Here is an 11,700-nt window from a genome sequence, read left to right as displayed (position 1 = left end):
GTCAGACATGCCACCAAGTGTGTTTCCAGTCACACATTTTAATTGGAGAAATAGTTCCTATGAGGTACGCATTAGTTCCCTATGGCTGCTGTAACAAATGACTACCAATGAGCTTGCGTAAAACAAAACACACTCATTCTCTTATGGTTCTGGAAGACAGAGGTCCAAAACCAGTTTCCTTGGGCTGGAACCAGGAGTTGACAAGGCCGTCCATCCACCTTCTAGAGGCTCTAAGGGAGAATCTGTTTCCTTGACAGCATTCCTTGACTTCTGGCCACATCAATCCAACCCCAACTTCATCATCACATTCTCTTTGGAGTAAACACTCCCTCTGCCTCTCTCTTACGAGAACACCAGTGGTTACATCTGGGTCCATCCAGGTAGTCCAGAAGAATCTCCCCATCTCAAAACCCTTACTTTCATCCCATTGGCAAAGTCCCTTCTGCCATTTAAGGTGACATTCATAGGTTCTGGGGATTAGAAGGTGGACATTTGGGGGCAATGGTACTATTCAGTCTACTACAAGGTAGATACTATTATCTTTCTCAGATGTAGGAAATGAAGTTTAGGGAAGTAATTTGTCTCAGGTCTACAATTTCCAGAGTAGAGATTTAAATTCTGCCAGGGAGACTTTAGGACACACTCTAAACAACTTTAACCTGTGTCCTTAATTACTGCATAATCCTTGGTTAAGAGTCACACTTAGGTATCAAGACCCAACTGAATATAACACAAGTACTGTCTCCTCTTTCACTATGTTTGCCTGGTGTATTCATGAATCTTGCCCAGAGCAGAAGAGTTCAGAAAATCGTTATACACGTTTACTAGGAGAAAGCATTTACCGTTTCATGTGCACGGAGTAATGGAAGGCTATTTAAAATAAAATAAAGTAAAATATGCCACCAAATCGTCAAGTGTCACAACAGAGGTAACCCCGTGGGAGTCTTGAGGAGACTAAAATTATCTCCAATTGTGCAGGTGAGAAAAGTGTCACTAAAGGCAGTTGTAGTTCAGCCAAGCCCTACGGCACAGAAGTAGGAATCTGGATATGTACGAATGGGAAAAAAGACATTTTAGGCATGGGAAACAGTTTAATGCTGAATGGATGAGAAATATGCATTAGACCTTTCTAAATCAACTGGCTTATTAACTCAGTAAATCAGATTTGGTCAGTCAAACTAGCTTTAGCTGATTACTTATCCAGGGCATAGCTGTTGAGAGTCATTTTTGTCATAGAACAGTAAATAAAATTGTTGAACTATAGCTTTAGGCTTGCTAAGTGATAATAGATTGCTCTAGCTGATGTTCAAGTGACTTACTTGGTACTATTCACGAAATTGGGGGTTAACAACTGCTTAAGACAACATAGAGGATTGATCTTAAATAGTACTTGAAGTAGTTACTGTGTAAAGTATCTGTTCAGTAGCTCATGGTAAATGGATGTTTATAATCCCCACTGGACAACCAACTGCTTTTCTGCAAATGGTAATGTGAATTGCTGTTGCATAAACTATAGAAATGACCACCTATCTAATTTGTTGTCCAAACCAGAAATCTTCTAACAATACTGGTCTCCTAATAAAAAGTAAGCATGAAGCTAACACACACTGGGTGTCTCCCGTGTGCCTGTGCATGCATCTATAGCTCACTGAACCCCCATAACAGCCCCCAAGAGAGGGACTCTGAGTGTCCCCATGCTGCTGGTGGAGAAACAGGCACAGGAAGGTTCAGTAGTCTATCTACCTAAGATAACACAGAGGGCGGGAGAGCCTGTTTTTAAACCATCTGCCTCCAATTCCAGGTGCCAGGAGCCAGATTCAGCCTACAGGCCTCTTCTGCTCATCTGGAGGTGAAACCATGTGTAAGGATTAGTCAAATCCTGTCTTCACTCCTCAAGGTAGCTTGAACACTTGCACGTCCTCCAAATAGCACGTAGCATAAGCAATAAGATGTTTGCCCCGGGTATTGTCCAGGAACTTGGAATCAGCTGTGTCTAGTTAGGCTGAGCTGGTTAAGACTGGAGAGGACCACCGATCTTCCACCTGGCCCAGTGCCTTTTGACCTCCTGCCATCAGAGGGCCGAAAACTACAGCCTGAGAATGTGCTGAGCCCCGTAGCCTAGTTACGCCAGCTCAGAACAATGACGGGCACACCTTTTCCCAATCACCTTTCCTCATGCTCCCCGTGCCTCATACTGCCCTGCTTCTTTTTTCTTTATCCCATAGATACCCCAAGCCCCTTGCCTTTGGGGAGGCGGATTTGAGAGCTATTGTCACGTCACTTCCTCGCTTGGCTGCCTTGTGAATAAACCTCCTCTTTGCTGCAAACCTCAGCATGTCAGTGTTTTGGCTTGCTGCGCCTCAGACAAAATGGTAGGGAGCAGTGGTAAAGGTCCCTTGCCTGTGAGGGAAGCTGGCTACTAGTAGTCACGTTGCAGATGTTTTCTCCTCCCGGGGGGGCAGACGTCCTGCTCTTCCAGAAAGAAGGGAGAAAGGCAGGAGCTGGACCCTTGCTCTCAGGGTCACCGTCACCTAGGAGCTCGTTAGAAGCACAGAATCCAGGCCCCACCCAGAACTACTGAATTACAGCCTGCATTTAACAAGATCCACAAGAGAGGCATACCCATATTAAAGTTGGAGAGGCACCAAGCTGGAGTCCACGTAGCAGAGAAGCAGACAGGATTCTAGACCACGCAGAGTGTTAAAGGCCAACAGTTTGTTTTCTATTCTCAAAACAATGTTTTTGAGCCATGTTTATGAGCAATGTCCCAACTTGCTTCTAAGGTTTCTTGTGTGAAGAATGGATTGGAAGGAAACAAGATATATGGACACTAGTTAGGACCTCATTGCAACAGACAGGCAAGTTCAGTATTAGGATGTTGAGGAAGAGTTGACAGATTCAGAAGAAATTCAGGAGATAAACTGAAGCGGGCTTAATGGGGTATGAGACGGAGGAAAGGAAGGTCTTAGGGAATTTAAGGGTTTACTACACGTATGAGCAAAGCCTCAAAATTCATCATTTGAACGTACAGAGGTAGAGTTCTCAAAGGACACTGGTTAGGAAGCAACAGTACGCCCTTTATAATTCCAAGAGACAACACAGATCAACTGTCTCGATGGAAAACTCGGCGGTACCGGTGCGTTTTTTCACTCAAACTTAGTTCCGGTGCCTATTACTCACATTTTCTGTGCCTAAACAACACAGCTTGAGGAACTGAAGGGGATCCCATCCTGGTAATTAAGGAGGGTCCCCAACACTGACAGTCCCATCTTAAAAAGCAGTCCCGCTGCATTTTACCCAAGGAGCAATGGCCAGAGCCTCCCTTTTAAAACGATGGGGAGAAATCAGAACATCACACACTGTCCCTTTCAGCTACTATGAACTGAGCCGCGAGACGACCAGCACCCCCTAGCACAGCGCGGACGGGCCAGCGCACGGGGGCCACTGTGACAGGCGACAGCACAAGAGACGGAAGCCCAGGCCCAGGGGCTCCGAGCTCCACCGGCAACGCCCAGGGGCCAAGGCGTATTACCTTTCCGGGATGTGCTTTCCGCCCTTCCTCGTGGCCGACGAACTGGCTCATGTCACCCCCGCCAGGAGTGCCAAAGTCGCCAACCCGGCATCCCCGGTGCCAGCACAAGGCCACGAACCACAGGCGCCTAGGCACAAGCCCACGCAGCTCGCGGACCTCCTTCTACCGCGCATGCGCCACCGCGTGGCGTGTCGAGATGACTGTCATCACGCAGGCGGGTTAACGCGCTTGATCGGTAAAGAGGATTCTGATGCCTGCAATTTCCCTCCTTAGCCGGAGGCTGGTAGCACACGTCCGTTAGTTCGTGTGTGTACCCTTCAGCATTCCAATCATACGGGACATGGAAAGTTGTCCGACTCTCCCAGTTTCTTGTGTGGTTCTTTCAGATATTTCCCAAGCGCTTACATTCACACTCGTATCTTGTATGTAAGTATTTGTACGTAACAGGTATCCTGTAGTTTATAGAAGAGCAGCACACTATACACGTACTACATACATAGTCTACAATGTGTCTTGGATAGTGACGCTGTTATCTTTCTAAAATATAAACTTGGCTGGATTGCTCTGTCGCTTGAACATCTTCACTTAGCACAGAATACAGCCCAGGTTGTTAGCACAGCATTGAGAACTCTTTATAAACAAATATCAGTCTGTCTCTCCAACTGAATTATAAGTTCAAACTATGACTTACAAGGACCTACATCATCCACCTCCCTCCTTTGCCCTGCCAGCCTCCCCTGATCTCATTCTCTACTGCCCTGCCCTCACTCACTTTCCCCTGTCCAGCCACACTGGCTTCCTTACTATTCCTCAAACATGCCAAGCACAGGCGTGCCTCAGGGACTTTGCACCTACTATTCCTTCTGCTTCAGAACACACCCTCCCACCCCATCTCCACTCTCCCAGAACACACCCTCCCACCCCATCTCCACTCTCCCAGATATCCAATGGCTTGTTTCTCACCGCAAGGCTCTGCTCAATCGACATCTTAATAGAGGGGACTTCCCTGATCACCTACCACATTCCCTCACCTCTTCATCTTCTTTTGTTATTCTCCAAAGCATTTACCACCGCTTGACACTCCACATATTGACTTATTTATTCATCTCTCTCCCCCACTAGAATGGAAAGTACGTAAGGGCAAGAACTTTGTTCTCTTCCTACTTCCTAGAACAGTGCCTTCAACTTAGAAGGTGTTATACAAATATTTGCTGAAAATGAATGTATGACTTCTTTGCCCTTTCACACTACCCTCTAGTCACACCAGAGGCTGCCCCTCCAGAGCACAAGTTCAAGCCCTGGGCCTTTTGTACCTGTCCCCAATACCTGGGCTGTCCTTTCCTCATTCCGGCAAAATCCTCTTCCCCCAAGCCCAGCTCAAACGCTGTCTCCTCGGTCAGGCCTTCCTCAATTTCTCCTCTATATTCCTGCTGCACTTGATTCTTTTATCATAATTAACCCACTTATACTCACTACATGTTTCTCTTCCTAGACAACTGTAAGTTGCTACTGAACAAAGACTTCTACTCACCTCCGTATCCCCGTGCCCTAACAACAAACCTATAAGGCTCTCGGTGTTTACTGAAACAATTCATTTTCTGAGTCTCTACCAATTCTAGGGAGTGCGTAGTATAGTCTCCTCCTCATTATCAGTGAGCCTGGCATCTGTGGGAGGGCCTTACAGCAGAGGAAGTCACCAATGGACCATAACTAAGGTCCTGAGACTGCAATGGCAGACAGCATGGTGAAGTTAGCCCACTGCATGCAGAAGACCCACAGAGGAGTCAGCATATGCAATGGACTACACTTGGTATAACATGTGAACAATCAAGGTTTACAAACGTGTTCTCATGCACTTGTAAGGATCTTCTAGCCCACGCGGAACAGACAGAACACACACAAAGGAGCCTGGAGGAAGTGAGTAGGCCGGCAGCTGCGCCCTAACGTCTTAAGAGGTAACATTTCTGTGACTACAGTTTAAACACATCAGATAATTTGCCTCCTTTCTAGACACCCTGGTTATCACAGGACAGGCCAAGCCTCTCAAGTTTTAAAGCTAAAGTACACGGAAGATCTGTGAATAGGGCTGAAGATATTTAAGAGCTAGTACCTGCATTAAGCAACCAGGTTATAGAATGAAAATTTATCTTGAAATTCCAGTCTCTCCCTCTCTCTCTCGCCTCCTATCCCCTATCTTCCCACCTCCATCTCTATTCCCTCTCCCCTACTCCCTGTTTTATGTATATACGTGCATCATTTTATATATACACGGAATATTTACTGTCTGTTAATAAAGTGCACACTCCTCAGGCTAAATTTAGAAAGAGGACAAAATGAACACTTTCACATGGGCGTCCGTGGTGTTCCAAAGACAAAAGATTCCTCAGTCTTAAAACATGGCGAACACCATGTTCCTTCTGATAGTTAGATGCTAGAAAAAGGCAAGTGGATCCTTAAAATTCACACGCTATTAAGACCTACTATCAACAGAGTAGATCTTAAAGCGGAAACAAGAAAACACCAGCCTTTTAAGTTCTTCCTGTCTGAAGATAAGAGTAAGAGGTGGTAGTGTTCTTCCTCACTTGCACCCGAAGGGTAAAAGCAGCAAAAATATCTTAAACACATATATGATGAGGAAGCCACTCTACCTGGTCCACTCCGCTTTGTTTTGCTTCTAGGGATCTGTCTCACTCTGAACCTTTGCTTTTTGTTTTCTCTTTTGTGTACGCTAAGAACCTGAGAGTCTAAACCTTTTCTTCCACCTCTCAACCAATAAACAGGACAAAAGAACATTTTTATGTTTTCATGTATTTTCCATTCAAATTTTTAAAAAAGAGATAAGTAAGCTAGCTCAGTTCATATTTCTCACAAAGATCACTTTCCAAACTAAACTAAATTGTTTGTGACCATAAACAGGAAAAACACCGTACTCTATTAGCACCGTCTGACATTTCCACCTTAATGTTACCAAACACAACTTGACACTAATGTCAGAACTATTAAAAATGTTAAAAATCCCCAACCCCACTCAAAATGCATACCAAAGTTCAGGTAAAGGAAAAACAAAAACAAACACAAAAGCAACTCACCGTTATCTTTATGTTCTTTCAGAAACCCATTAACAGCACACTGGAATTTAAAACTAGTGTCGTCATCTGACACCTGATGCCCAATTGTACACATTTTTAAATAAGGAAGAGTTTCTGGTAAGTCCTACAAGGCAAAACCATGAAAATATGTATTATTTCCTTTGTAGGGAAAGAATAAAAAATTAATTAGAGAAGGCAGAATATAAACCAGGAGAGTACATTAAACTTTGTATGTCAGTCATTCTGATGAGAGCCATTTTTTCCAAAGCTGCTTTAACCAGTAATTATCACTTGATTTTCATTAAAACTGCAGAACGGACAGTTACCAGGCATGCAAAAGGAAAAGCAAATCTATGTGAATGAATGCACATGTAACTCAAAATGATATAAACAGTTCTACCTACATTTATGTTCTATCTTACATTTCAAGGGCCATAAAGCGGCTGTGACTTAAGGAGAGTAGTAGAATAGAGTCAGAAGAACTTGGATTCGAATTAGGAAACAGAGGCAATTTCAGGCATTGTTGAGAACTGGTATTCTTGAGGTGGGAGAAAGTAGACTATCAATAGAAGACAGAAAAGGATAAGTGAAAATTCTCTAGTTCTGAATTTAAATGGAAAGTAGCAGGAGGAACCTATGACATATTTTAAAAATATTAAAAACAAACGTACATATTTCCTAGCTCTGACCACTGAAAAAGTCTAGAAACAACTGATGTCATGTCAAAAGGACTCAGGAGTCACCGAGAAGCTCCAACTGGCCAAAGATAGGGCCTCAGTTAGAATAATAACTGTAACGGAGTCCACGGTGATAGGAATAAATAAAATTTTACAAAACTGGTCAACACTGGAGGATATTTGTGAATCAACTCATTATTTTGAAAACTGTTAAATAAAAGAAGAGAATCATGCCTCTACAACTGAGCAACCAAACAGCTGATGAGGGGAATCTTCTCCTCGTACAAATATACCCAGCTAATAAGTGAAAAAAGGAACAACAGAATTCACCATTCTTTGAAGCCTCAACTGAATTAATGGATGTAGGCATGAATCATCAGTGACTGCTAATACCACAGAAAGACACAACTATATACGTCTCCATGGAAGAACACATCATCACCCGTGAAACTGTCTTGCCAAAACAAAACATGCAAGCTTCATTCAGATCAACTACCGATTTACAGGAAATAAAAGGACTGAAGAATATGTTACCAACACATGGAATGTAATCATCGGCATCTAGATGGGACAAATTACCTGGTCTCTTTAAAAACAAAATTCAAGGAGGAAAAAAAAAGTGAGAGAGACATGGAGGGAGAACCTATAGATTAAACAAGACTTCAGAGACCTAACAATCCACGGCAAAGTGTGGACCTTATTTGGATCTAATTCAAAATTCTTATAGACAATTTTTTATGACGTTTAGGAGACAACTGCAAATTTGAGCACTCCCTGGGTATTTAATATTAAAAAATGATATTAAGGAATAAAAGTCCTATATTTTAAATGCACGTACCAAAAACGTACAGGTGTAATTTACATGCTGTCTCGGAGCTGCTTCAAGATAATACGGAATGGGGTGAAACAGGTGGGGGTATAGATAAAACATGACAGCCATCAGTTGGTAAATAAGAAAGCTGGATGAGTTCATGGGTATACAAGGAACACTCACAGTAGTTTTATACTTTTGTATATGCTTAAAATTTGTGATAATTGTTTAAAAACAAGACGACACTGTAGAAAACAGTTTGGCACTTTCTCACAGGTTAAGCGTAGAGCTTAGTATTTGGCAGTAGGCTATGATCCAACAACTCTGCTACTACCTACGCTGCACATCTAACAGAACTGAAAGCAGGGATTTGAACAAATATCTGTACACCAATGATCATAGCAGCATGATTCACAATACCTACAAGGTGGAAAACAACCAAGTGTCAATCAACCGTTGAATAACAAACTATGGTCTATATACACACAATGGGATTTTCTAAGCCAAAAAAAGAAATGGCATTTCGTTACGTGCTATAACATGGATGAACCTTGAAAACACGATGTTTAGTGCAATAAGCCAGACACAGAAGGACAAATACTGCAGATTCCACTTACACGAGGTACCTAGAATAGGCCAATTCACAGAGACAGAAAATAGAATAGAGGTTACCAAGGGTTGGTGGGAGGGAAAATGGGGTTGTTACTGTTTGATGGTTACAGAGTTTTTGTTGAGGACGATGAAAAAGTTTTGGTTCTAGACAGCGGTGATGGTTACACAACACTGTGACTGTACTTAATGCCACTGAACTGCATATTTATAAACGGTTAAAAGAAATATGATTTCTCTATATTTTACCACAATAAAAAAAAAAGCAATAACAGAGCTGAAATTTCAATTCTTCCTTTTCCGAGAGTCAGTTTCATCGTCTGGAAAATTAGTAATTGTAGTTGTCTATCCTCTGAGCTTAGTGCAGGGTAAGCACTCAGTAGGAGATATCAGTACTACTTCCACTTCAAGAGCAAAGGATTGCTGTGAAGATTAACTAAGTCAATGGATATGAAAGAACTTTCTAAATGGCAAACTGCTCTACAAATATTAAAAGACATTAGGTGTTACTGTCTCCCAAGGCCATGGAACAGGTCAGAAGGAGGATAATTCTTTTGCACTGGAATGTCCTACATGGGCCAAGAGAATAGATGGGTTTCTGTACTATATCAGAAGGCATCAGGAAAAGGAAGCATAAAACTTAGAGAACAATTGTCTTTTACACTGATGCTTAAACATGCTCAGGCAACTGCTTAACATAAGTGCTAAAGACATAATGGACATACCTTTCTTTCTTTTTAGGATACTACTGTAACTGCTAAAAGTTTACTTCATTTTCAAAATGTAGAACATGGAAGCTTATAGAACTTCTTAAGCATATCTAGAGCCTACTGCCAAATACTATAGTTCAATTCATATCTTTCATCTCATTTTGAAACAGCAATTACAAATGTGTATTGAAGGAAACCACTAGCTTCCCTTTTTGAACCCATGAGAGAAGGCCAGGACTCACCTTAGCATAAGATGATAACTACTGAACTACTATGAATTATTACAGTATCAGAAAGAAGGTCATTTTCAATTACGCCTTCCATTTACCTCTGGCTTGTAAGAGCGGCGAGTATTTGCTAAGTCAATAATCAGCCCAAGTTCTTCATTCTGTCCTTGGATTTTGTTAAGAGATCCAAGGGGGAGAAACGTTCTTCTGGAGCAAGATTCTTTTCAAAACTCTGTCAGAAAGAATAAAATAAGGAAGAACATATGTTTAAAATCCTTTACTATATTATCCATTTATTCAAACCCTGGGATGCTAACATATGAGATTCAAAGTAAAGTTTCCTCCTCTGTAGCTTACAAGCGATATTACAATCCTTTCTTCCAGAGAGATTAGACGCAAGAAAATAAGCTCACTTCTATATAGTTATTTCTATGTTTGTTTATTTCATGTTGGTCTCCTAACCTGACTCGAAACTCCCAGAAGGCAGGGACCACATCAATTTTGCCTACCACTGTATTGCCAGCTCCAAGCGGAGTGCCTGAAAATAGACACAGAAATAAATACTTCTTGAATATCTACATATAGGAAGGATGGCTTTCACTGCTAAATATTCTTTCATGTATTTGGCTTATACATGTACCCTGTTCCACTGATCTCTTTGGTTATTCAAGTGTCAGCAACACACACTTTTTTTCTTAATTAGTAGACTAGTTTTAGAGCAGTTTGAGATTCACAGCAAAACTGAGCAAAATGTACACAGTTCCCACTTATACCCTCTCTCCTTCATCCCACACAGCCTTCCCCATTACCAACATGCCATACCAGTGTGCTTCATTTGTTAGAATTCATGAACCAACACTGACACATCGTTATCAATCAAAGTCCACAGTTTATTGCATTCATGGTACAAGTAACCGACTATTTCTTTATTTCTAGTATAGTCATCCCCAAACATTTACATACTGAGATACATATTACTTTCTTATAAATTACTTTATTCTTTATTTATAGTTAGGGCATTGCATTGTTTTTTTTTTTTTTAATTAAGTACAAAAGTTGGTTGTATTTGTCTATGAATCCCATTTCTGGATAGTAAAAGAGGTATTAAAAAGTATTTGCTATAAAACGGGAAAATGGAGTACGACGGGGTTGAGAGCCAGGGCTCTATATGGTGAATTCAGATTTCTGGAAGAATATGGTATTAACTTTTGCTCACCTTTTTTAAAGGAACTTTGAAAGCAATGAAACGAGTCCCAGGCATCCGCTGTTCAACTGGGAGATAGTCTTTCCACCTGTTAATATATTTTTTGTTAGGCAAATTTTATGTTAGGCTGTCTCCCTGCACAGGATGAATGCGCCTTGAAAATGGAAATCATATCCCTCTACATCGGCTCCCAGGTGGTCCCAGCGTCCCGACCCCGACCCCGGCCGCGCGCGACACACTTTCCACAAACTGACACACACGGAGCCCGCGCGACGGCCGGGTCGCGCGGGCTTCCCCGCCGGGTCGCCTGGAGGCCGGTCCCCCGCAAGCCGAGCGCACGAAAGGGCGCCCCAAAGGCGCCGGCCCAAGGCGCCCGCTGCGCTTTCCCTTTGGAAGGTGGGCTGCGGGGCCCAAGCGTAAACCCTGAGACAAGGAACACGCGCACCACGCCGCCACGGGGGACGACAGGCCGGGCGCCCACCTAGCCGGACACCCTGCATTTCTGGAATCACCGGACGCCTGTGTAAATTTCCGTCTGGCCTGTCATTTTCCAAAGGCCACTCAAGATCAGGGGACAGAACGCCTCCTCTCCAAGTGTCCTGCCAGCCCACCCACTCAAGATCAGAGGGACAAAATGCCTGACTAAAACAAAACAAAACAGAAACACAAAAAAACTGGAGAGAGGGAGGAAAGGGTGCCCTGAAAAATAAAAAAAAATTAAAAACACTAAGCACGTTGACAGCGCTAAGAATAAACTACCAGGAAAAAGAAACCCTACATGTCAGATCCTAAAGTACAGAAGGGCAAGCCCGCCGACATTCCAGGCCCGGGGGGACCGGGG

At 42.8% G+C, this 11,700-nt stretch overlaps 1 long non-coding RNA gene across 1 annotated transcript; it reads right to left on the bottom strand.

Moving 5' to 3' along the window:
* Positions 1 to 6: 6 nt before the first annotated feature.
* LOC114883243 lies at positions 7 to 11,694 on the bottom strand. Its single transcript, XR_003791045.1, has 3 exons — positions 10,872 to 11,694; positions 9,757 to 9,887; positions 7 to 6,745 (listed from the first exon to the last, which is right to left on the bottom strand). It is a non-coding gene; the product is annotated as an uncharacterized LOC114883243 (long non-coding RNA).
* Between the last annotated feature and the right edge of the window lie 6 nt (positions 11,695 to 11,700).

This window comes from Monodon monoceros, unplaced genomic scaffold (assembly GCF_005190385.1).
Source record: "Monodon monoceros isolate NGI ecotype Baffin Bay Population unplaced genomic scaffold, NGI_Narwhal_1 Contig1044_ctg1, whole genome shotgun sequence".
In the NCBI taxonomy this organism is placed as follows: domain Eukaryota; kingdom Metazoa; phylum Chordata; class Mammalia; order Artiodactyla; family Monodontidae; genus Monodon; species Monodon monoceros.
This window is presented reverse-complemented; position numbering and strand designations above follow the sequence as displayed.